The 27,465-nt window shown below is 39.9% G+C and overlaps 1 protein-coding gene and 1 long non-coding RNA gene across 7 annotated transcripts in view; one reads left to right on the top strand and one right to left on the bottom strand.

Annotated features, from left to right (window-relative positions):
* BTBD10 (BTB domain containing 10) overlaps positions 1-12,001 on the bottom strand; it is a 76,676-nt gene extending 64,675 nt beyond the window's left edge. The window contains exons 1-2 of one of the 6 annotated variants that reach the window (XM_073018182.1): positions 11,814-12,000; positions 6,520-6,615 (exon numbers count right to left, since the gene is read on the bottom strand). The gene's annotated coding sequence lies outside the window, so the exon portion shown is untranslated. Of the gene's footprint in view, positions 1-6,519; positions 6,616-11,813 lie in introns of all 6 variants that reach the window. The other 5 variants (XM_073018186.1, XM_008006415.3, XM_008006382.3 and 2 more) reach the window with 5 other exon arrangements.
* A 93-nt stretch (positions 12,002-12,094) lies between these two features.
* LOC103239859 (uncharacterized) lies at positions 12,095-20,658 on the top strand. Its single transcript, XR_499688.3, has 3 exons — positions 12,095-12,792; positions 19,438-19,526; positions 20,457-20,658. It is a non-coding gene; the product is annotated as an uncharacterized lncRNA (long non-coding RNA).
* Positions 20,659-27,465: the final 6,807 nt, after the last annotated feature.

Genomic DNA, 27,465 nt, shown 5'->3' with positions numbered 1-27,465 from the left:
ATATTTCAAAATATATTGTTAAGCTAAAAAGCAAGATACAGATATGCATTATGCAATCCCATATTTACACACAAGAAAAAAACAAAAAAAAAGAAAAAAGAAAATTAAAAAATTAAATACACATACACACACACAGTCATCCATGCTTGTATATGTTAAGATAAAATGTCTAGAAATATCATATAAAACTAAAACTAGTTGCCTCTGAGGAAATGCTGGAATAAGGAGACTTACTTTTTGTTGTATCTCTTCATAGTATTTGAATTTTCTACATATTATTTTCACAATGATAATATTGGGGAAGGTTTATTAAAAAGTGTTTCAAGGTGATGGTGTTACAGAAATTTTTTTCCTTGTTTAATTTTACTGCTTAAGTGCAGTTTTGTAAATTTTTTAGGATTGCTTAAATATAGGCACTACATATGCACTGATAGAATATGTTTCTGCCACATGTCCCCCATTAGACTATAAGATCCTTGAGGGCAAGAACAAAGTATGATTCAGGTTTGTGTCCCCTCAGACTAGTACAATTTGTACGTAAGCTTTTACAAAATGTTAACTACATTAAGAAGAAAGAGGCTGGGTGCGGTGGCTCACGCCTGTAATCCCAGCACTTTGGGAGGCCGAGGCAGGTGAATCACAAGGTCAGAAGTTCAAAACCAGCCTGATCAACATGGTGAAGCCCCATCTCTACTAAAAATATAAAAATTAGCCGGGCATGTTGGCGGGCGCCTGTAATCCCAGCGACTCAGGAGGCTGAGGCAGAATCGCTTGAACCTGGGAGGTGGAGGTTGCAGTGAGCCAAGATCACGCTACTGCATTCCAGCTTGGGCGACAGAGCAAGACTCCATCTCAAAAACAAAAACAAAAAAAAAAGAAGAAGAAGAAAGAAACTGAAGGACATTTCACTTAATATAATTTACTAGTGCAGAGGAAATAAGAATCACAAAGATTTATAAGCAGTCTTTAACTTTTAGTTGTTTGTCTTAAAAGAATACTGTCATATACCTGTACTCATGTTTTAGTTATGGCAAAGAGCACCAATCACGTGAATCTTACTTTCAAATAAGCAAAACCTATAACAATTCAATTTCTAATGCTCTCAGGAAATACATATCAAGATAGTGGGGATAAAAGAGAGAAAATATCATATCCCTGAAAACATTTTTCAAGATATTACCAAACAAGTCCTAAGTTTCCCTGAAACATTCTTCAAAGATGTGCCTATTTAAATCTCACAGAAGCCCTTTCAATTGTTAAGCCTTGTCCTTTTCTGATTTGTTACAGTTAAAACAAGACAAGCTTAGCTGAGAACTTTATTCAGGGTATTTTTGTAACCGATTTAATTGTATGTATCTAATTTCACCACATAAAATTAAAGTGGCCAGGTATGGTGGCATGCACCTGTAATCCCACCTACTTGGTAGGCTGAGACAGGAGGATCACTTGAACCCAAGAGTTCAAGGCCAGCCTGGGCAACCAAACGAGACCCCCAGGTCTAAAAATTAAAAATTATATTAAATTTAAAAATTAAAAAGATTTTTTAAAATAAAATAAAATTAATTTATTCTTTCATTCAAAATCTATTTATTGAGTACTTAGCAACTTTCAGGCATTTTGATAACTGCTAGGGAGACTCTAACAAACAGATTTAATAAAACTGCATGGTATTCCCATTAAAATTAGGATCTGTTATTTATTTGTTTTTATTTATTTATTTATTTAGAGACGGAATTTCGCTCTTGTTACCCAGGCTGGGTTGCAATGGTGCAATCTCAGCTCACTGCAACCTCTGCTTCCCGGGTTCGAGTAATTCTCCTTCCTCAGCCTCCCAAGTAGCTGGGATTACAGGCATGTGTCACCACGCCTGACTAATTCTGTATTCTTTTCAGTAGAGACAGGGTTTCACCACGTTGGTCAGGCTGGTCTCGAACTCCTGACCTCAAGTGATCCTCCTGCCTCGGCCTCCCAAAGTGCTGGGATTATAGGCATGAGCCACCACACCCAGCCCTGTTGTCTATTTAAAGGATGATCTCTAATTCGCCAAGATGTTAAAATTTCCAAAGTCAGCTCAGTCAACCCTTGATGTTCCAGAGGTGATTTGGATATAAAATCTTTGTGCTAATTGATTTTATCACTTTTATAGAATTTCTATTCAAATTTTGCTGACTTCTTAATTAAGGCATTAACACTTCAATAAATGAAGTGTTACTCATTTGTTTCTTTCCCATCACAAACAGCTTAATAAATGTTTGAAAATCTTTCCATGTTTTAAGCATTTACAAAGTACCTACATTACATGATTAGCATTGTAAGTAACTAGACGTTGTTTAGTTTATAGGCTACCTTCTTAAAACTCAAAAGGCATATTTTTTAATATCCTAAAGAAATAACAATGTTTTACTTTTCTACTATGACCAAAAAGTGTTGACTTCAAAACCAGAAACACCTTAGTTGAAGTAAACCATCTTGACATAATATCAGTTAATACAGGCAATGCTCCTGAAGCTGATGCCTAAATCAAATGAGATTACAGTCAACTCTTAAGAAGCAACACCCTTTAAACAAAGTCAGACAATATTTTAAACAATACTTTTCCTTCCATGATGCCTTTTTATGTTTTTTCATATAATGTTTATTATGCTGTTCCATTTTAACCTATTATTCCCTTTACCTTCCATTCCTTTCAGATTTTTGTCTATCAGCCATCAATTCAACAGGCTAGTAACAGCTCTATTAAATATGATTCAAGTGCCAGACTGCAGCACTGCTCAATAGGACTTTCCATTATCACAACAGTGTGATAATGGAAATGTTCTATGTCTGCACTGTCTGAAAAGTTTAAGGAATCTAAAATTTGCCCTGAGACAAAATATTTGCTCACAAAGAAACATTTTACACGTCTTTGTGTCTTGGTACTATAGGCAGTGTTCCATTTTAATAAAATTAAAAATGTTCTCATATTCAAAGATCTTTGAATTAAGGCTCATTTCAATAACTAAAAGTCTGTGGTGCATGAATAGACAAACCAACCAATAGAAGAGAATTAAAGGCCCAGAAACAGAGCCCTAAAACATAAAGAACTTCAATATATGATAAAGTGATAGCTCAAGTCATCGAGAAAAGACAGACACTAATAAATGGCATTGAAACAACTGAATAAACATTCAGGAAAACATGAAACTGGATTCATACCTCATACCACATACTAGGATATACTCCAAATGAATCATCTATATAAATGTAAAAACTGGAACCATACAAATACTAGAAAAAACATGGGTGATTTAACTGACAACCGGGAAGGAGAGAAAGCCTTTCCTATTTGCCTATGAAAAACACCACTACTTGCAAAAAGCACAGAAAAAAATAAAGTTTTAAAAACAAGTAATTTTTTTTAAAAGGAATAATATCACAGTATATAAAGAGCTCCTTAAAGAAGGAAAGAAAAAGACAACTTCTCTTCTCCAAAACAGAGAATGCACAAAGAAATGGGCAATCTTCAGAAAAATAAAGGCAAATGGCCTTAAACATAAAAATATGTTCAACCTCACTCATAAAAGAAATGCAAATTAACACCTCCAAGTTTGACCATATACTCTGCTGGTGAAGCTGTGGAGAAGCATTCTCAATACTGGCATACACTGCCAATGAAAAGTACAAATGATGGCCTGGCGCAATGACTCACGCCTATAATCCTAGCACTTTGGAAAGCTGAGGTGGACAGATCACTTGAGCCTAGGAGTTTGAGACCAGGCTGGGCAACATGGTGAAACCCCATCTCTACTAAAAGATATAAAAACTAGCCGAGCATGGTGGCACAGGCCTGTAGTACCAGCTACTCGGGAGGTTGAGGTGGGAGGATCACTTAAGCCTGGGAGGCTGAAGCTGCAGTGAGGGGTGATCATGCCACTGCACTCCAGCCTAGGTGACAGAGTGAGACCCTGTCTCAAAAAATAATAATAATAATAAACTAATAAATAAAAGGAAAAACACAAATTATATAACCCCTGTAGAAAGGAATACTGTAATATCCAACAATATTACACATACACTTACTAGTCCTACTTCAAAGATGATACAAGTCCACTAATATTCCACAAAATATCGGCAAATATATTCACTGTGGTATTATTTGTAATGGGAAAAGGCTAAAACAATCTGAATGTGCATCAAAAGAAGCTAACTGAATAAACTATGTGCATCCACACAATAGAATACTAGATCAATATCCAAAAATACACTGTTAGGATAAACAACAACAGCAAAAAACAGGTAGGTTCAGAACAAGCAATATTCATTGTACTACCTTGTGTGACATAAAGGGGAAATTTTAAAATATGTACATATATTCAAAGACAAATATACATGTATTTATTTTTGTGAAAGAAACTCAAAGTATAAATACAACATTAATCAAAATCGTTACCTATATGGGCAGAGTAGGACTGGGGTGAAGGTAATAGGGATGTAATCAAAATAGGGATGTAATTTTGATATACTTTAGCTATCTGAACCATGTAATGACTTACATACTTCAAATAAATAAATAAGGGGTGTATGTAATATTCATGTGTGTATGTATCTGTGTACACACATATATTTGTGACTGGAAGCAATTATCATTGAGGCATGGGATTATGGTACCATTTTCTTCTTTGCCCTTTGCTAAATGTCCCCAGTTGTATGTAATGCACATTACTTTTATAGTCAGAAAGAAATTACTCCAAAGAAATCTATTTTTATAGGAAATTTTTCAAAGTACTCATTATAAAACAATTTCAAAATTAACAGCCATTCAAGCTGTGGTGGTATGTGCCTGTAATCCCAACTACTTGGGAGGCTGAGGTGGGAGGATCACTTGAGCCCACAAGTTCAAGGCCAGCCTGGACAACATAATGAGACCCCATCTCAAAAACAAACAAACAAACAAACAAACAAAAAACTCTTCCAGTCTACTGTCAAATAATATCATTCACTAGGGAAGCAAAGATGATCAAAGATGCCATACCACTTTAAAATATGGCAGTTTTTCCTTTTCTTAATATGTTGAGTTCGAGTAACACGGACAGCTGCATATATGTATATTTATAAACAATGCACATATACTATCACACCAGTATTATGTATATAGTACATACACACATGAAATGGAAACTTAAAAAGGATACTGTAAAAAATAAATGGAAGTTCTATTGTTTTCTTCATACAGCACAATGAACAAGTTTTTCATATATCCCCAGAAGCACATGCAACCCACTAGCGGGATCACTGGACAAACTATTCCAAATCAGGAGACTTGCAGATTTGTATTCTAGTCTTAGGCGTCTTACTGCCTGCCATTATCTTTGATGAAAATCAGTTAAGGGGCTTGATTTGCACTTTAGTTTTCTCTTCCAAAAATTGGAGTATTAATGGTTTTAAAGTTACTTTCAGTTATTATAGTTTCATAATCCCACTAGTCTCTCTAATAATTATTCTCCTTTAAAAGAGAAACTCCAACAATTTGGAAAATTAAGGAAGAAACAAGAATGTCTCGCAGTTAACCATCTTACAGGAGGTTATGGTCTTCTCTAAGAAAATTCTAAATGAACAAATGAAGAGCTGAAAGAAACAGATCATATCGCTTGCTTTCTTGATGTGAGAAAAATCAAATTCAAGCCTGCACTGTATAAAATTTTCCTGAATGAAGTAATTACCCTTAAAACAATCCAGCACTATTTGTATGCCACCCAAAAACAAGAAAATCATAACAACACTTGTACAATTTTGTACCCAAGATTCTTTCTCAGGTATCTGAGCACTAAAATTTATTTTTATTTATCTTTTATTTTTTTCCAAACCCAGTTGATTTCCTAGGATGACATTTATTTTTAAGCTGACATTTCATGTAGTCTACAAATAGAAAACCCAAGATAATTTTCTACTCATGTGCTACAAGCAATAATAGTCAAATATGCTAAAGGAAAATAATCTAAATTAATAAAAATGGTTTTTTAAAGGTAGATAACATTATCCCAAAAGACAATTTTTAAAATGCCACACAGTCTCTCTCTTTACTCTAATCTCTTCCCTTTTGCCTACTTTTCTAACTAGCATTCATATTACACAGAATACCAGATATCAGCCAATAGATGCCAATATGAAAAACAAGAAAAAGAGCTTCCTATTGTTCAATGCTTACTAGAATAAGTAAAAAGAAAAAAGAAAAAGCTTTGTAATTTTCATTGGAGGAGTGATATTGGCAAGGCTGCAAATAGTCAGTTGAACTTGTCCTCTCCAAGTGAGACAGTCAGATGCGAATGTAAACCTAACTAATGGAAGTGTTTCAAGATCACTGGCGATAGAGAGGTGGGAGGAGGAGGCAATGATGCCAGTATGCTATTTTCCGAGCGTAAACATGAAACAAAGTGCTAACAACTTATACATCATTTTACTATTTATAATAGCACTTTTATATACTTTTATTTCATTTCATCCTTAAATCCCTGACAATTGGCCAAGTGAAGTGGCTCATACCTGTAATCCTAGCACTTTGGGAGGCCGAGGTGGGCGCACTGCCCGAGCTCAGGAGTTCGAGACCAGCCTGGGCAACACGGTAAAACCCATTCTCTACTAAAATACAAAAAAAAGAAAAAAAATCAGCTGGACGAGGTGGTGTGAGCCTGTAGTCCCAGCTACTAGAGAGGCTGAGGCAGGAGAACTGCTTAAATCCAGGAGGTGGAAGTTGCAGTGAGCCAAGATCGCGCTCCAGTCTGGGTGACAGAGCAAGACTCTGTCTCAAAACAAAACAAAACAAAACAACAACAACAACAAAAAAACAAGAAAAATCCCTGACCATTGTGTTCTATATACATTTTTCATGTGAGGAAACAAAGGCTCAGAGAGGTTAACATTACTGTCATAGAGCTAACAGTGGGCTTTAAACTCAGATCTAAATGATGCTAAATAAGACACTTCAGGCAGAAAGGTATGATTACAATTTAAAATGACCTTAGTTCCTACAGCTTCCGTGGGTGGAGGGAAAAATAAACAAAATAAGTAAATAAAATGACCTTAGAAAAGTATTTTTCATAGTTTCTAAACAAGTACTTCAATCAGTGATTCACTATAACAGACTTTTATTCCGAGCTAAATACTAAACGATAATTTCAAGTTGTCACCAAAATTACTAATAGATCACTCATTTCAACCACAAAGACAAAAATAAGCACCATATAATCAGATACCTTACATTTAAACAGAATAACATAATTAAACTATTAACAGGGTGAAGAAAGATTTTTCTTTTTTTTTTTCCTTTTTTTTTTTTTTTTTTTGAGACGGAGTCAATCTTGCTCTGTCACCTAGGCTGGAGTGCAGAGGCATGATCTTGGCTCACTGCAATCTCCACCTCCCAAGTTCAAGTGATTCTCCTGCCTCAGCCTCCCGAGTAGCTGGGATTACAGGCACATGTCACCACGTTCAGTTAATTTTTTGTATTTTTAGTAGAGACAGGGTTTCACCATGTTAGCTAGGATGGTCTGGATCTCCTGACCTCGTGATTCGCCCGCCTCGGCCTCCCAAAGTACTGGGATGACAGGCGTGAGCCACTGCACCTGGCCAGAAAGATGCTTTTATTGGCAACGATAATTTACAATCTTCAGAAATCTACTGTGACATAAGGTTACATATTTAAATTAAAATCATTCCTCTTTATGTTCAAGTTTCTACTATTTCAAATACTCAGCTCATTGTATTCCCAATTACCTGACAATTTCTCAATCCTTTCAGAGAGCATCTTTTTAAATTGATTGTTCACCTTCCATCTTCAAGTTATAGATTGCTACATTTTTTTTTTTTGAGATGGAGTCTCACTCTGTCGTACAGTCTGGAGTGCAATGACACAGTCTCAGCTCACTGCAACCTTGCCTCAGCCTCCTGAGTAGCTGGGATTACAGGCACCTGCCACCACGCCCGACTAACTTTTGTATTTCTTCGTAGAGATGGGGTTTCACCATGTTGGCCAGGCTGGTTTTGAACTCCTGACCTTGTGATCCGCCCACCTCAGCCTCCCAAAGTGCTGGGATCACAGATGTGAGCCATGAACCACCACGCCTGCCTGGCTGATTGCTATATTCTTTAGCAAACTAGGTCTCAGTTTCAAAGATCTCAAAGTAAACGAGAGTAAGATATATTAAGGGAAATGCAACATTGACTTGAACCGTGATGAAGACTCTATTAAAAAGGAGGAAATATTTTAATAGTTCTTTCTCCATTAACAAAACAAGGTAACATCTGTACCTTCCTGACCCACCTTACTTTTGGTTCAGAATCAACAAAAAATAAAGGATCCAAACAGATGACAATAAAAATATAACTGAATCCAATGTGCAAAAACCCTTATTACTTCAACTGCAAATTAAACTTACCCAGTTAGAACTGCAGGCATTCCATTATCTTCTCCCTCATAGTATTAGTAGTCCAGCCTGCTCAGATAAGCCTAACATACAAATGAATAGACAATGTATAGCCTAAGAATTCAGAGTCCCAAAAATTGAATCATAAGGCATTGAACAAAAGTATACTCAATCCCTTCCCCTAGCCTCCCCTAATCCTCCTTTGGGATGGCCACTCAGGGCATGGGAAGAAGCTGAAAGCTATTTCCAAAAAAGAACTTCCTACTTTATGAGTCATGGTAGAAACATCTAGAGACAAAAATAATGGTTCCCCCTTCAACAAGCACAATCTTCTCAAATATAAAACAAATTCCTCAGAAGTAGTGCTCTTCAACAGGAGCATCTCACAAACACAATATTTATCTCCTCTTCTTTCATTTCCTATTTCAGAGAGAGGCAAAGATTGAATGAACAGATATTAGCCTAGCTTGGCCTGAGATGACTGAGCTAAAATGAAGAAAATCAAGTCTGCAAATTCCCAAAGCAGTCCTGATTAAAAAGCAGTATTCTATGTAGTCTCTGCACAAGTTATGATAAATTTAGCTACAAAAGGCAGACCTCTTCGTAAAACTGCACAATACACAAATGGGTACTTAGTCATTTCACCCACCTTTTCAAAATTCTCTCCCTTACCTAACTTCCTCTCACCCTTATCCCCAGTGAAGACTCTTAACTTGCCCTCTATATGCCTAAAAACCACCTCTTACTTAGGTTTGACCTCTAGCACTCCCATTCCCCATAACTCAACTAGGTATGAATCAGATTGTGTGATTAAATTACTTTACATTAATGGGTAAATGAGGCTTAATCCACAAAGGTCAATTCCATACATGTCATTACACTCTACTATGTATAAGGCACTAAGTTTAATCAATTAATGTACCTATCCTTCTTACAAGAAAAATTAACACAAATCAATCCTTTAAACAATGTAAGGAAGGGGCACAAGAATGTTTGCTTCACATCACAATTTCTCCACCCATTTCTTTCCACCCTGTTGCCAAACCCCTCCAATCTCCATCTGGCATGGAATAAAATCCAAGGGATCAGTACTTCTTCCAGTAAAAGTCAATGCCTAGAAAGACAATGTGGGATGGCACAGCAAATAATAAACATTCAAATCCTGAAATGGACTATAGATGGTGTTTTGTATTTAATTTTATATATTGGCTGCAAGTACAACAGAGCTTCTAAATAATCCGATTTCTGTATAAGATACCTATAAATCAGCTATGCTCAGAACTCTCAGTTCTTAAACCACAAATACTGAGATGTTTTTTCTTCAGTTATTTCCACAGTTAGAATGTTTATAGTAAATACCAGTTCAATTTGTCCTACCATACTTAAAGGCTATTAAATTTAACTACTGTTTTCAATTAGACGTGACATTTTTCCCAAGACCCCTTAAGTTTGGAACTCCAAACTTGCTTTAAACCTCCTTTTTTTCCAGTCATAAAATTTATTAATTTTAATCTATAACAGAGCTTCTAAACTGGAGAGGAGAATGCAACTATAGACAGGTTTGAATTTGATTCAGCCACATGATATTTTTAATGGTTTTAATTAGTTGCCAATATTTTTAAGACGCAAGACACTGAATGTAAAAATCTAGATTTCTGGTTTCTCTTGAGAATGATGAAGATGGGGTCCATATTCATATATGGCACTGATTAGGGGGACCTCAGACTTGGATGTCTCTCTGATAAGGCATAGTGCATTTCCCTCATTTTCATTATCTAACTAGTACCCAAAGGCATGTGAGTTTGTTGCTCATGCTATGGCTTTGAAAGGTGCATAATATATTCCATATCACTTCCATACTTCCCTAAGTCACCTACTATAAAAAGCCAAAAGCAGACCACAGTGGTTTGCAACTCCATAGTTAATAATTTTAAAAATTCACACAGCTTAGAAGGAGTGAGAAAGATTCAGACTTGTGGAAGGGTAACATAATTACATAGGGTTAAAAGTCCATCTGAAAGCTTTTTTGGGAGTGAGAAAAAAGATGAAAGAACACAAAAACATTGTTGAAACACTAAAAGCTTTTCTGTCTGAACACTGTTACTCTCTGGTGGTTCCTTACCACATTCCACCCTTTAGAACCTTCCTTTCTACTTTGTATGTATTAATATAATAGCAGTTAGGTCATACACGCTGAGAAATGTTGGAAACATTTATAAAACACATTTATACCATCAGAAATAATTCTTCTCACTTTTTTTTTTTTATTTTTAACCAGTCTTAGTTCATTTCCAAATCCCTTCCCAAGTATTTTCTACTGCTTTCTGCTTTATATTCAAATGACAACTTCAGACCTGGGTTTCAGGCCTGAACTTCAATCCTGGACAGGCTCTCTAACACAGAAACTCTTTTGGCCCTTATGGCTGCATTCTTTATTATATCTCTTATTCCGATTTCTACAGTCTCTTTCATTGAAAATTTATCCCTAACCCCCTCTCTAAAACATTTTGATCAAATTTGTGTACTTCGGGGGTTGGGAGGATAGGGACGGGAAGGAACTCAGTTGTACAAATACAACTAATATCCTGTGCTGTTTCATTTAGATTGCTAATTTAAATAAAAAGCATGAAAACTCTGAAAGATAATAAATCTTCGTAAAATAATCTCGTTTGCTAAGTGCACAAAGCCACAAGCAAGTAAAGCTCTATCTTTCAGCATGTCTGGACTACTGACTTTTCATCACAGACTCAATACTGACGAGAAAGCAGAAGCTGAAATCTGTGAGGCCCAGGAACAGTCACACTGGCCCACACTAACAAATTACTAACCGATGTCTCACCTTCCCCCGCCCCATTCCCAAAGATAAGGGTGTCAGGGCACCTGCATCTGAAGAAGAAAGACCGGAACCTCTTCCGTGCAAGTTTTAAGAAAACAAAGCTTTACCACACGTAAAACGGTTACAGCATAAAACCACGCAGCACATTAGTGGGGTATCACTCCTCTTCACCCAGAGGGAGGCTGCCCACCACCTTATTCCCTATTGTGATGAGCCCTCCTCAGGATGTCACTGCGTTCGTCTGAGATGACAGGAAAGGGGCGGGGCACGGGGTTGTTCTGCCCTGGAAAGGGATGAGAGTATCGCCTTCATCCCCGGGGAAAGGCCTCTGGACTCCCAACCCAAAAGCAGCAGCCGCAAAACTCAAGTCTTATCCCGGCCTCTCCTAATTGGGTGCTCGTGGCCGGAGCCCAAAACGCCACCCACAGTCCCCGAGCAGGGTCCGGTCGCCCAGACCACTGCCACAGCAGCCTGGCTCTCACGCCCAGATTGGCCCCTCCGCCCTTTTCCTCTTTCGCCCCAGCCAAGCCCAGCCTCCCGCGCCGCCCCCGTCGAGTTCCCCAGCTGAGTCCACTCACTGTCGAACCTGTAGTCCCCCTTCAGTGCCCACAGAAGATTGGGGGAAAGGCCGAGGCCAGTGACACCGCCACTTCCTCCTCAGCCAGATCCCTCCAGAGGCGGCTGTGGAGGCTGCCACTGAGGCGGCTGCGCGTACCAGAGCCGCCCTGGCAGGTTGCAGGCCGGTTCCTCAGCCTCTTCTCGCGAGAGCGCGCAATCCGAAGAGGCGAGGCCAGCCGCGTTCTCGCGAGAACGGTGCTCCCCTCCCAGGAGTGGGCGGGGTACCGAGGGACAAGGCAGTTGAGGGAGTGGCGGCCTCCGGTGGGATCTTAGCCTGTGGGCTGGCGGCGCGGAGGGGAAGGCGCAGCGCGACCTCTCCTGACAGACATCAGCGTGGGTCAACCGCGAGCCTGGATCCCGAGTGACTGAGGGCTGTTACCTTCAAACCTTTGAATCCCACGTTTTCCCATTGACTTCCTGTCACCGTTAGAGAAAAGCGGACAGTGTCTCGGTCACAGAGTGGGAGAAATATCTCAGGGACTCTTCAGGGAAAGTGTTTTCCTCATCAAAGCAAACCCCAAAATCGCTTCTGCCGGCGTGGACCAACTGGAACCGATGAGAGTCGGTCGTCGTGAGGGACACCCTCTGTTCCGTAGTGTACCCCGCTGCTTATTTTTAAACGCTCGGTTGGCGGGAACCCGTATGCCAGCTGAAACTCCTTCAGTTTGGCTGCCTAGGAAACATCGAGAGTCACCTGCCTGGGCTGGCTGGACAATAAAAACGGGAAAAATTGTAAAAGACACAGTCTCCGCCCTCGAAGCTTACACCCTCGGGGCGAGACCTACAGGAAAGTAGATAATCCCATTATTCTCTGATAAACGCCGAGCTGCTTGCTTGCCTGAGCTCTGGGAGCGGATAGGGAGTAACCGGCTGTTCCCCGCGGCCTTGTTGAGAAAGCCTTCACCTGGGAGTGACACTTGCGCTGAATCTTGAGCATAAGTAAGTTCTCCAGTTTAGGGAAGAGAGGGAAGGGCATTGCAAGGAGAGGAAGCAAAGAGGAAGAGGATCTGTTTTGAGTAATTGGGTATGAAAACAGATACTGGAGCAAGAACTTTGTTGAAAAACCTTTAACCACTGTTTAGTTTGGATGAGAACATTCCCAGGCTCCTACCATGTGATACGCAAAGTATTTTCCAAATCAGTGTTTATGCTAAGGAGATGAGCAGTTGAGCTAGACAATTACAGCTTCATCTTTGTCCTGTAAGAACACTTAGATGTCAGAAAGCTAAAAGAAACAGGTTGTTGTCATAATTCACTAAGTTATTATAGCCAACATTTTGCTAAATTGGAAATTGCCAATAATTTCAAGTTGTCTACATAAGAGCAATCTAATAGTAATTTTGTGATACAGTTTCTCAGAGAAACTGAGAAAATTCTCAGGCAAAAAACAAAAACGTCATCAGTCTTGACTTATCAAAATTTTCTCCTATAAGCTCTGCTCAAAAGAAGTCATTCTGTAGTCCAAGTTAGGGCTAATGAGGTCCGTCAAACGGGAACCATTTTCTTATATCAAAATAGAAGCCATCCTCTTCTAAAGAAAGAGTCTGGTATTTTGCTGTAGAGTTTCCACTCACCTTCCTTTAGACACATTATTTTCATATTATTACATGTAAAATAATATGTATACTATATGAAAAATACTATGTATACTATAGTTTGATTTGGCTTACCCTACTCACCCTACAAATAAGCCCAACACTTAGTAGGAAAACAAAAAAGTTATTCTAACCCTGCTAATATGGTTTGGATCTGTGTCCCACCTGAATCTCATGTCAAATTGTAATCCCCAGTGTTGGAGGTCGTTGGATCATGGGGGTAGATTTCCCCATTTTTGCCATTCTGGTGATAGGGAGTTCTGGTGAAATCTGTTATTTAAAAGTGTGTGGCGCCTCCCCCACCCTCCCTCCTCCGCCATATAGGACGTGCCTGCTTCCCTTGGTTTTCTGCCATGATTCTGAACTTCCTGAGGCCTCTGCAGAAGTCCAGCAGAAGCCCTCGGGGTTCCTGTACAGCCTGCAGAGCCGTGAGCGAATTAGCACTCTTTTCTTTATAGCAGTGCAAGAATGGACTAATGCACCTGTCATAGGCCAAGTGGGTGCTCTGTTAAGCATGATTTCACATCAAGTTCTTGGAATTTTCCGGGAAGCATTAGAAGAATCATATGAATGAAAGACTTCAGGCAAAATATGGATACTTTGTTCCATGCTGGAATCTGTTCAAACCATCATACCCTACTTCGATGGGTCCTGGAGCTCATTTCATTCTGCTGTTCTTCAAAAACAAAAGAGAATGGGGGTTGGGAGAAAATATAAAATCTAATAAAGTTTCTACTGTTCTTTGCTCTAAAAGAGAATTAACCAACCGGGCACGGTGGCTCGCGCCTGTAATCCCAGCACTTTGGGAGGCCGAGGCGGGTGGATCACGAGGTCAGGAGATCCAGACCATCCTGGCTAACACGGTGAAACCCCGTCTCTACTAAAAATACAAAAAATTTAGCCAGGGGTGCTGGCGGGCGCCTGTGGTCCCAGCTACTCAGAAGGCTGAGGCGGGAGAATGGCGTGAACCCGGGAAGCAGGGCTTGCAGTGAGCGGAGCTTGTGCCACTGCACTCCAGGCTGAGCGACAGAGCAGGACTCCGTTTCAAAAAAAAAAAAAAAAAAAAAAAAAAGATAATCTTTCAAATATTAATGTAGTAGCACTAGTAACAATTATACATTTGGTAGGTAATGCCATTAATTTAGACAATCACAAATCTGCTCTACATAATGATTTGTAAATGCTAGCTGACTGCATAGGCTAAGGTTCAGAACTTTAATGAAAGTCTTCCACACACCAAAGAGGTCAATACAGAAAGAGAAGTTTCATATAGTAGCAGTGAATAAACAAGATCATTTGGTAGTTTGTATTATAGCATGCTAAGGCAATATTGTTTCAAAGCAGATAAGACCACAGACCCAGAATCCTATTTAATTGTTAAAACCTGGTATTTCTTTGCACTACTAGGTTTGAGCACTGCCATCTAATGGCAGGAACAGGAAAATCACCCGCAAAAATAACTCGAACCCTATTCAGCGAATACATTTATTAATCAAGACCCTGTGTAAGAATACCAAAAGAGCTGGGCACTGTGGCACGTGTCTATAATCTCAGCACTTTGGGAGGCGGGAGGATAACTTGACAGGAGTTTGAGACTAGCCTGGGCAACATAGCAAGGCTTCTCTACAAAACTGGAAAAAAAAGAATACTAAGAGATTCAGATGATATTATACATATACTGACAAAATAAGATGTATAACTAAATAAAAGGAAAATTAAGTTGGGTCAAAGGTAGAAATAATGTGTTATGGGAGGACAGAGATGAAGATCTTTTTTTTTTAGACGGAGTCTCTCTGTTGCTCAGGCTGGAGTGCAGTGGTGCAATCTCCGCTCACTGCAACCCCCGCCACCCTGGTTCAAGCGATTCTCCTGCCTCAGCCTCCTGAGTAACTGGGATTACAGGCATGTGCCACCATGCCCAGCTAACTTTTTGTATTTTTAGTAGAGATGGGGTTTCACCATGTTGGCCAGGCTGGTCTTGAACTTCTGACCTCAGGTGATCTACCTGCCTCAGCCTCCCAAATTGCCAGGATTACGGGCATGAGCCACTGCATCCAGACATAAGATTACTTATTTTTATTTTTTTCATTTTTGAGAAGACAGATAAAGATTACTTATTTTTATTTATTTTGATAAATTTGATACCAAAAAAATGTTTCTAACTGAAGAGATCAGGGAAGTACAGAAAAGGGAAAGGAAAGGAATGATGTCTAAAGTGGGCCTTAAAGAATAGGATTCATGCATAAGTAGATAATAGCAAAGAATATTCCTATGGAGAGACCATCAAAGACATACAAATGGCTAAAAGTAAGTATCTTTATAAGGGGAACAATGAGCAATTAAAAGGAATAAATAAGAGAAAAGTAGATTTAAATTGAAACATAAGGACCTGGAATGTTAGGGTAAAGCAGAGGTCTGAAGACTTTTTTCTGAAACTTACTAGCTTGCAATAGGGTAAAAATCTCAGAAGTTTCAGTTTTTGGCAAATACTATTAGACTTTTTTAGTGGAAATTGACAAGATAATCCATAATTTGCATAGAAATGCAGAAGATCTAGAATAGCCAAAAGATTTATGAAAAAGGTAAGCAAAATTGGAGAAGTTACACTTTGAGATTTTTAAAAATTTAGGTCAGGCAGGTGGCTCACGCCTATAACCCCAGCACTTTGAGAGGCCAAGGAGTAAGGATTACTTGAGCTCACGAGTTCAAGACCAACCTGAGCAACATAATAAAACTTCATCTCTACAAAAATTTAAAAAGTGGGCCGGGTGGTGCATGCTTGTGGTCCTAACTACTCAGGAGGCTGAGGTGGGCAGATTGCCTGAGCTCAGGAGTTTGAGACCAGCCTGGGCAACATTTGAGACCCTGTCTCTACAAAAAAATAAAAATAGGCCAGTAGTGGTGGCTCATGCCTGTAATCCCCACGTTGGTAGGCCAAGGCAGGAGGATTGGTTGAGCTCAGGAGTTCAAGACCAGCCTAGGCAACATAGAGAGACCCCAATTCTACCCATGAAAAATTTTTTTAATAAGAAAAAAATATTAGCAGGATGAGGGGGTCACATGCCTGTGGTCCCAGCTACTTGGGAAGCTAAGGTGGGAGGAACGCTTGATAGCTTGAGGCCAGGAGATTGAGGCTACAGTGAGCCATGTTCATGCCACCGTACTCCAGCCTGGGCAACAGAATGAGACCTTGCCTCAAAAAAAAAAAAAAAAAAAAAAAAAAAAAAAAACAGAAACAAACTAAATAAACAACAACAAAAAATCTTAATGCACTGCTACAGGAATCAAGATATCAAGATGGTGTGGTATTGGCACAGAACTAAGCATACAGAGCAATGAAATAAAAATGAGAGTACAGAAATAAACCCTTATATTCATGATTGATTGATTTTCAACAAATGTGCCAAGAAAATTCAACAAAGAAACGATAGTCTTTTCAAAAAATGGGGTCTGGTGCCAGGGCAATTGGATATTCATATGCAAAAAAAAAAAAAAGAAGAAGAAGAAGAAGAAGAACTTACATCCTTACTAATGCCAGATTTTTCTCCATCACTTTGCCAGCCAGAGACCTCCAGCCAGCAATACCCCTCCCAGGCCTTGCTCAGGCCTGGATTTGCCACAGGAGATGCCCCATCTACTTGGCTTGCTGTGCCACACCTGACTTTTATCCTGGCATGGATCCCATGGCCACCACAACTAGGTGCTCAGCCCCTGGAAGAAGGGGGTTTGTGAGTGAGCAAGTGTGGGGTCAGGACAGCTGTTCCAAGCACCAGCACAGGAGTGGGCTCTGTGCAGGGTTTGTCACTGGACAAGGTGTGTTGAACTGAGGGGAACACAGTAGCATCCAGGCAGTGGTGCCCACAACCCCAAAGCCCCAGAGGGGGTGTTACAGCATGCTAATTAGCTCTTTTAGTCCTGCCGTCTGTAGCCCAACAGATGGAAGTACATTAACAGCTCTGTCAGCCCTGTTCTGTTGGCCGGCTCCAGCCCCATGGCTCCAGGGCTGGCTTGGCCCTACCACTGCTTCCCATTGCGTGGGGAGGCTACCCTCTGCCAGTGGAAGGCAGAGGTCCACAGTGTTACAGCCTTCTTTGTACTTGTGTTGAGTGTGTACTGAACTCTTGTCCCATGTCCAAGAAGAATGAGGTTACACTGACAAAGGGTGAGGAGGGTGCAGAAGAATTTTATCGAGTGACAAACAGCTTTCAGCAGAGAGGGGATGCAAGGGTGGTCCCCTATCCAAAGTCAGGTGGTCTCTCTCTCACTGTGGCTGGGTACAGGTCTTTTATGGACTCAGAATGGAGCAGTGCATGCTGATTGCTTTGTGAATATGCAAAAAAGGCCAGATGAGCACAACAGTGTAAAAAACCAATTAGGGAAGGGTAGGTATATATAAAATAGGTGAAGGGCAGAGATCAATCAGAAAAAAGGATGCCAAACAGGAAGAGAGGCTCTCAGTCTGGTCTGTGAATTTACCCAGGACTTGTAGCTGGGCTTTAAACTGTCTTCAGCTTGAAGGTCAGGTTTCACCAGGGACCCGCCCCATGTCTGCCTAGGATTTGTCTTCCTTCTGCCACTATCATCGCCACACATCATACAAGAGAAAATTAACCCTAATGGGTTACATGGACCTAAATATAGAAACTAAAACTCTAAATTCACTAAAAAAAAAAGTTAGAGGAGAAAATTATCATGACCTTGTAATCACTCAAGGAATTAATCTTGCCCACTGCTCAGAAAAGCCAATGCGCTGAGAACAGCAGATTTTCACAGCAAAGAAAGAGTTTGCTCACAGGGTCAGCCAAGTGAGAGGACAGGAGATAATTCTTAAGTTTATCTTCCTGAGAATTCGGAGGCTAGGGTTTTTGAAAGATAATTTGTCAGGCAGAGGGCTACAGAATGGGGAATGCTAATTGGTTGTGTTGGGGAGGAAATCAGACAGATATTGAGACTATCTTTGTGCAGAGACAGTTCCTGGGTGTGGGTCACCAGTCCAGGTAGCATCAGTTGTTCCACTGGAATGCAAAGTCTGAAAAATATTTCAAACACCAGTCTCAGGTTTTACAATAACAATGTTATCTATAGGGGCAATTAGGGAAATTACCAATCTTGTGACCACCCCATGTGACTCCTGAGCAGTATACAATGATTACTTATCTTTAACTATGCATATGTGTTAGCAGAATTCAGGCCTCTCCCATAATTCTAATTCTATGGCTTTTCATTAGTTTTTACAAAGGGTGTTTTGGTCCCTGAACCAAAGGGACCGAAGGGGCTATTATCATCTTTGCTTTAAGGTTAAACTACAAACTAAATTCTTCCATTAGTAAGCTTGGCCTAAGCCCAAGAAAGAGCAAAGACAGCTACGGTCACCTTGTGAGGTTAGAAGCAAGATAGAGTCAGTTATGTTAGATTTTTCTCACTGTCATAATTTTTGCAAAGATGGTCTCAACCTTGGATTAGTCAAATAGTTTCTAGACATGACACCAAAAGCACAAGCCATAACAGAAAAAAAATAAATAAATTGCACTTAACTAAAATTAGAACCATTTGAGCTTCGAAAGGCAGAATTAAGAAAATGAAAAGACAAACCATACACTGAGAGAATCAACCTAAGGGAGAAACTGAGGCAAAATTAATATAAGTAAAGAGTTTATTTGGGCCAAATTTGAGGACTACAACTTGGGAGCATAGATTCAAGGTGCCTTAAATATATGCTGTAGTTAGCAGCAGTAAAACATGGATTATTTTTTTGAGATGGGGTTTCACCATGTTGCCCAAGCTGGCCTGGAACTCCTGGGCTCAAGCAATCCTCCCACCTCAGCCTTTCAAGTAGCTGGGATTATAGGCATACACCATTGTGCCCCGCTTAAAAGTGGATTTTTAAAGGAAAAAAGAGGTAGTTGTCAAGTTGTTTACAAATAATTTATATAAAAATAACATAAGCTATTGATTGATTATACATTATTCTTTGTATCATATATTCCAGGAACGTGAAGATAATAGACGAGACAGCTACTCAGAAAACTATGGGGAAGAAAAGAACGATCAAAATGCCTTTAAACAACTGCCCTCAGGGTATGAGAGAGAGAGAGAGAGAGAGAGAGAAGAGAGAGAGAGAGAGAGAGTGGGGGGGGGTGGGGGGGAAGTGGGGTATGACTGAAGTTTTTCATGTCTCTTTGGGCCTGATACATTTTGCAAACCTCATATAGCTCAGACTGCTCTGAAGTATGTTTCTTTCTTCATTTGCCCCTTTTGATAGAGATCTTTCTCTTCTGAAAGCATTGATCATTAATATTTTAGATTTAAATTTCTTCCATGTTGCTGGAAAGGCTAATTTCCAGGTAATCTGCCCCATGTCAAGGGAAAAAGGGAAGGGAGTGTGGCTTAAGAATTAAGTGAGGTCAGCCAGGCACTGTGGCTCATGCCTGTAATGCCAGCACTTTGCAAGGCCGAGGCAGCTGGATCACATGAGGTCAGGAGTTCAAGACCAGCCTGGCCAATATGATGAAACACTGTCTCAACTAAAAGTACAAAAATTAGCTGGACTTGGTGGCACACGCCTGTAATCCCAGCTACTCGGGAGGCTGAGGCAGTAGAATCACTTGAACCCAGGAGGCAGAAGTTGCGGTGAGCCGAGGTGGTGCCACTGCACTCCAGCTTGGGCGACACAGTGAGTCTCCATCTTTAAAAAAAAAAAAAAAAAAAAAAGGAATCAAAGTGAGGTCCCAAGACTGAATTCATTGGCAACACAAAGGGATAAACCAAGGGAATCTCCATGAGGTCCATCTGCTGACAAAGGAACCACATTATGTTGGAAAATTTTAAGTCATGATTGGTTTTTTTGTTGTTAACCTTAGGCATCCAGAAATATAAGGTATTATCAATTTAAGTATCAAAAATATGATAAACAATAAGGACAATTATTAACAAAACAATTTGAAAAGTGTTCCTGTTCCTGAAGGTAACCAAATAAATATTTCATCTACTTCTTGTCCTGGTCTGAAGAACAAGGTGTTGAAGACCTCCGATGATGAAGATGTCCATGCAGACAGGGCTGCCTGATGTGGTCCATTCGATGTGGTTGGAAGGAGTGCTTTATTTGATGGTGTCCAATAAACAAAGTCTCCAAGTTGGACACCGTGATCTTTGATGTCTCTAGCTGTTAAAAGAATCCTCAGTTAACTTAGAATTTTTATTGAGAAGCTTGTAAGGCCTTGGCAATAATTAAAAATACCCCCTTTTTTTTTTTTTTTTTTTTTTAGAAAACCACCTTTAAGGAGAGCTGGTTTGTGAGCTGCTTTTTTCAGGGCGCATGGGACTTCTCATTATCACTTCAATGGGAGAGAGCTGATGTATTTCAAGCAGGGTAGAATTTAAGCTAAGCAAATGAAAGAGTCTTAGGCCAAGGAAGATAAGACGTTTCTGTAACCTTTGCCAGTCGATTTTTTATTTTCCCATTTGTGCATTCCACCAGTCTGGAAGTCTGAGTGTAGTATGCACAATGGAAATGCTAATTCATCTCTTCTCAATCAGCTTTCACCACACAACATTTCTGTAAACCTTTTATAAACTCTTATAATTGTTTTCAATTTTCTTTCTTTCCTCAGTTTTCTATATCCATTCAGTTTTATCATTTTTTTAATCTCTTCAACTTAAAACAACCTTTAAAAACCTCTGAACAAAATTGCTTTCTTTTTAACAAAAATCACATTCTCATGCCTCCTTCATAATCCTTTCAACTAAAAATACATCTTATTTTTCTTACACACGGTATACACAATTGTTTCACTTATATCTAGTAATTTTAATTACGTATGTTAATTACAATTTTAACTCTTAGTAACCTTAATTTCTAGTGAAAAACCTAGAAAGTAATTTTGAACTGTTTTATATCAGTATTTGTAGATAAATTTTTAAATTAACAGACACAAATGTAATTAGTTTTTCTATACCACATAAAAACAAGATGCTAAAATAGACAAACTTAAACTTATGTTTAGTGATTAATATTTCAGTATTTTAACTTGCTTAGAAATGACTCTGACATTTTATGGTTATCTATTAATTTAATACAGCATAAATTTAAAATAACACAGGAATTCTCTCTATTGTCTTCTCAGTCATCCTGGGTCCCAAGTACCCATATGGCATCCAGGATGGCTGTAAAGGGTGGAGCTCATCTGGGTCCTGAATTTACATACCAGGTCTAGAGCTTAGGAGAGAGGGCAGAGCTATGAAGAGGATGCCTGGAGGGTCCGACCCTACCCAACATAAACAGGAGGCATAGCTTGGCCAGGGAGGATACGTTGGGTTTGCCCTACACCTGGCAGCCTAGACATTGTGGACATATGTATGTCTTCAGGCTTCACCATGGCCACCTGTCTAGACCCCAGAATCTAAAGACTCAAAATCAAAGTTGTAAGCTCACAGTAAGATATGTTCAAGGCTTCAGGGAAGCCCAACAGCCAGCCCTCAGAGCTTTGGCTCAAAGACAAATCAAGCATCAAAAATATCACAGAAATGGCCAGGCATAGTGGCTCATACCTATAATCCCAGCACTATGGGAGGCCAAGGTAGAAGCAGCACTTGAGTCCAGGTTTTGAGGCCAGCCTAGGCAACATAGGGAGACCCTGTCTCTACAAAAAATTTAAAAATTAGCCAGGTATGGTGACACACACCTGTAGTTCCAGCTACTTGCGATGCTGAAGCAGGAGGATTGTTTGAGCACAGGAGTTCAAGGCTGCAGTGAGCTATGATTGTGCCACTGTACTCCAGCCTGGGCAACAGAGTAGGACTCTATCTCACCAAAAAAAAAAAAAAAAAAAAAAAAAAAAAATCAAGAAAACTTAAAAAATCACAGAAGCAATGGTTTTGTTTTTTTGTTTTTGTTTTTGTTTTTGTTTTTTGTATGTGTCTTTGTTTTCGTTTTGTTTGTTTTTTGGTTTTTGTTTTTTTTGAGATGGAGTCTCGCTCTGTTGCCCAGGCTGGAGTGCAGTGGTGCGATCTCCACTCACTGCAAGCTCCATCTCCCGGGTTCACGCCCTTCTCCTGCCTCAGCCTCCCATGTAGCTGGGACTACAGGTGCCTGCCACCATGCCCGGCTAATTTTTGTATTTTTAGTAGAGACGGGGTTTCACCATGTTAGCCAGGATGGTCTCGATCTCCTGACCTCGTGATCCGCCCATCTCAGCCTCCCAAAATGCTGGGATTACAGGTGTGAGCCACCGTGCCCGGCCTGTTTTGTTTGTTTTTATAGAGACAAAGTTTCACTATGTTGCCCAGGCTGGTATCAAACTTCCTGGCTCAAGTCATCCTCCAGCCTTGAGTTCCCAAAGTGCTGGAATTACAGGCGGCAACCACAGTGTTTGTTCACCAAACTCTGTTACCTTAAGAAATCCAGTGGAAAGAGTATAAATATGTCTCACCAAGAAACCTAGGTGAAAATGTCTGAATTATATTTAATACTGAACTTCAAAAGCATTTGGGCTTATTTGCTTAATTAATAAATGCTCATTTATTCATAAATCAATTTGGCACCATGTAGACTATATATAAACACAGGCATGTACCCACTGGGGAGAGCAAAATCATGTGGTGATCATTGAACAGGCCCTGGAGACAAAAAATCCTCATCTGAGGAATTTAGAAGGGAGCAAAGACCACGTGGTGACTATCAAACAGGCCATCCAGAGGCAAAACTCCTTATCTAGGGAAAATTAGAAGTAATTAAACTTCCCTGGTAGCCAAAGTCAGCATGTGGTTCCAGGTCTCTCTCAACTTTTATAAGTAACTACAATTCCTATACATCTCTGGAATGCCATGTGGAAACACATTTTACAATCCTACGCTCCCGCCTTAAGGTCCATAAATTCTCCATACGCTCCCGCTGTAAGGTCCATAATTTCTCCAGAGAAAAATCTGCCACAGCATGCTCAGTCCTCTCACTGAGGCACCCCACTGCACTCCTCTGCCACATTCTTTCTAATAAACTTCCCTTTTTCAAATCTATACTGGTGCTGATAAATTCTTTTTACCAACCTGTGATTCAAACTCCTCCCAATGCTGAGGCTCTGACACCTTGTCTGGCCCATATGGGAACTTTACTGGGATTTCCCCCTTCTTTTTCTTCCCTACTTCCCTCAGTGGTCTGGTTCACTTGGGAACCAAAGGCCCCTGGCCAAGGCTGGGATCTTGAAGCACTAGAGAAGGGATACTTACACTTTATTGTTGTCCTTAGGGGTGAGGGACTAGCCGTTTCTTTTCTATTTTTGGACTGCCAGTGAACCAGCTTGAGTACTCATTGGCAATTGAGGGTTTCTGGCTGAGGGCACTCCCTCATATCACCCGAACCGGTGTTACCCGAAGGCATAACAAGAGAGTGAATTCGCTATTATCTGTCAGGGTGGCGAGTCCACTTTTAACACTCTGTAAACTGTGCCTTGGAAATGAGCAGCAGCGATCTGAACACTGCACAGACACACTCTACAGGTTGCCGACCCACTTTTGCATTCTACTTCATCACAGGCACCTCATCCCAAGTTACGGGTGAGTTCTCCTTCACATTAGGCTTGAGCTGACCACTCAAACAAGGGCACACTTGGACTGGTCATCCAGGAAAGGGCAGGCCCTCTATTTGTGGTGGGACGCCCCCAAATAGAGTGAGTCGAAGGGAAAAGGGATATCCAAATCCCTCAGGAAAGCCTCAGGGATCTTATAGTCCCTTACCAAAACCCAACATGGGTTCAATTTATTCTTTAATTCATTCCTTCTTGCTTTTAGGTTGCAGTCTTAAAAATTGGTCCCATTTTAACCCAAAAACTCTCAAAAAAAAAAAAAAGTGTATAATTTTCTTTTGTAATCAGGGGTCCCATACCTCTGACTTGATGTTCAGGTCTGTTTAGCTTTATCCCAAAACCCAAAATTACATAAAAATCACCGTGTATGCTTCCAAGGAACTTCCTCTCTCCCTGATTCTGATGTCTTAGATGATCATTTATTTTGTCTATCACACTCCCCTCAGCATGTTCCCCCTGCATTTATGTCCTCTTCATCTGTTCCATCCCCCAACCTCCTCCACATGCAATACTCACACAGGAGTCACATATGCCACCAGTAGTACAGAGTCCTCAGAAAATCCCAAAAATACTTTGCCTCTCCACAAGGTGGCAAATGGAGATTCGGGAACAACTCGAGTTCATGTTTCTTTTCCAATGTCTGATCTTTCACAAATTCAATTTAAGTTTAGTTCATTTAGCCAGGATCCCTCTTAAATTCATTCAAAAATTTTCAGGTTTTAACTATTGCCTTTGATTTAACCTGGCAAGATATTATTGTGTTATTAACTAGTTGTTCCTGTGAAGAAAAATCATGTATATAAAAATTTTTGCAATCTATCCATCTGACAAAGGTCTAACATCCAGAATCTACAAGGAACTTAAACGAATTTACAAGAAAAAAAAAACCCCATTAAAAAGTGGGCAAAGGATATGAACAGACATTTCTCAAAAAAAGACATTTATGCAGCCAACAAACATATGAAAAAAGAAGCTAATCATCATTGGTCATTAAAGAAATGCAAATCAAAGCCACAATGATATACCATCTCATACCAGTTAGAATGGTGATCATTAAAACGTCTGAAAATAACAGATGTTGGCAAGGATGCAGAGAAATATAAACGCTTTTACACTGTTGGTGGGAGTGTAAATTAGTTCATCCATTGTGGAAGACAGTGTGGCAATTCCTCAAGGATCTAGAACCATAAATACCATTTGACCCAGCAATCGCATTACTAGGTATATACCTAAAGGATTATAAATCATTCTACTATAAAGACACATGCACACGTATGTTTATTGCAGCACTATTTACAATAGCAAAGACTTGGAGCCAACCCAAATGCCCATCAATGATAGACTGGATAAAGAAAATGTGGCACATATACACCATGGAATAATATGCAGCCATAAAAAAGAATGAGTTCATGTCCTTTGCAGGGACATGGATGAAGCTGGAAACCATCATCCTCAGCAAACTAACACAGGAACAGAAAACCAAACACTGCATGTTCTCACTATGTAGGAGCTGAACAATGAGAACACATGGACACAGGGAGGGGAACATCACACACCAGGGCCTGTTGGGGGGGTGGGGTGAAAGGAGAGGGATAGCATTAGGACAAATACCTAATGCATGCGGGGCTTAAAACCTAGATGATGGGTTGATGGGTGCAGCAAACCACTATGGCACATGTATACCTATGTAACAAACCTGCACATTCCGCACATGTATCTCAGAACTTAAAATAAAAAAAATAAAAAATTTATAAACTTCTGGAAAAAAAAAAAAGCAAAATAAAAATCATGCATATGGTCTTAGCTCAAGCTTCAGCAGATGAAGCTCATGCTTGTAATCTTAATGATAATAGAGCTAGGGCAGAAGCTGTCCACAACATAGAATCCAGCTGGCAGTACTAGGATGCCAATGCTGGCCCAAACAGAGGTGGGGCAGATTAGATTATATGATAACTTGCTTGTTGGAAGGAATGAAAAAGGCTGTAATAAAACTTGTTAATTTTTCTAAATTATGAGAAATCGCCCAGGAGCCATCTGAGAACCCTGCCCTTTTCCAAACTAGACCAGTGAAGGCTATGAATAAATATACAAATTTAGACCCTGAAAACCCTAAGGGCCAATCCATTCTGGCCATACATTTTATAAATCAGGCTTCCCCAGACATCAGACAAAAACTCCCAAAATTAGAGCAAGGTCCACAAACTCCCTTTCCTATGTTGTTAAATACAGTCTTTAAGGTTTTCAATAACCGGGAGGAAACACCAAAAATAAAAAACGCTCAACTGGAGTAGGAAAAATGCTGTTGTCAAGCTAATTACATGGTGATAGCATTGGCACATTCTTTTTCCTTAGCTAACAACCCCAAGGCTCGTCCCTATAATACTAATAATATGGAGCCCTGTCATCGCCGCAGAAATCCAGGACACTGGAGTAGAGAATGTCCCAAACCTCTGGGTTACAAGCCGCTTTCAGGACCCTGTCCTCATTTCAAACAAGAGGGTCATTGGAAGAGTGATTGTCCCTCTTTCCCTCATGAGAGGGGACCACCTCTTCTTTCTGTGCTGTCATAGCCACAACCTTGCCAACCTACCTGATGAGAAATTCGTGCAGAACGAGGAGTAGGGCAAGGGCAAGGACAAGCACCTCTAACTCTATTCCTGGGCTATGATCGAGCCTTCAAAAGTCATCCTCTAGATGACTGATGGGGCCATGAGGCTATCCAGGCCCCTATCTTTTCCACTTCTATGGATGAGCCTCAGATAAATCTGATTGTGGCTGAGCAAGAAATAATGTTCCTCATAGATACAGGGTCCAACTTTAAACATTTATTATAACCCAATGTGCCAGTCCTTCATTTTCCTCATGGGTATTGAAGGAAAACCCCAACGAATACTCTTCATCAATTATAAGGACTGAAATACTGATATGTGTTACAACATGGATAAACCTAAAAAAATAGTATGCCAAGTGAAAAGAAGCCAGATGCAAAATACTACATATTATATAATTTCATTTATATGAGATTTCCAAAAATAAGTACATTTATGGAGACAGACAGTTGATAAATAATTGCATCGGGCTGGGAGGGGGAGCAAAGACTGCAAACATGCATAAGGAAACTTTTTGAAGTGATAGTAATCATCTAAAATAAAATGGATGATAGTTGCACAACTCTATAAATACTAAAAGTCATTGGATATATTGAGTGAATTTTAAGTTATATACATTATACCTCAAGAAAAGTATAATTAAAAATCCTATCAGGGGCTGGATATGGTGGTTTATACCTGTAATCACAGCACTTTGGAAAGCCAAGGCAAAGAGATCACCCAAACCCAGAATGTGGAATCAGCCTGGGCAACAAAGTGAGACTCTGTCTCTACAAAAAATAATAAATAAAATAAAATTAGCTTGGCATTGTGGCACTCACCTGTACCCCA

The sequence above is a fragment of the Chlorocebus sabaeus genome, chromosome 1 (genome assembly GCF_047675955.1).
Source record: "Chlorocebus sabaeus isolate Y175 chromosome 1, mChlSab1.0.hap1, whole genome shotgun sequence".
NCBI classification, from domain to species: Eukaryota; Metazoa; Chordata; class Mammalia; order Primates; family Cercopithecidae; genus Chlorocebus; species Chlorocebus sabaeus.
This window is presented reverse-complemented; position numbering and strand designations above follow the sequence as displayed.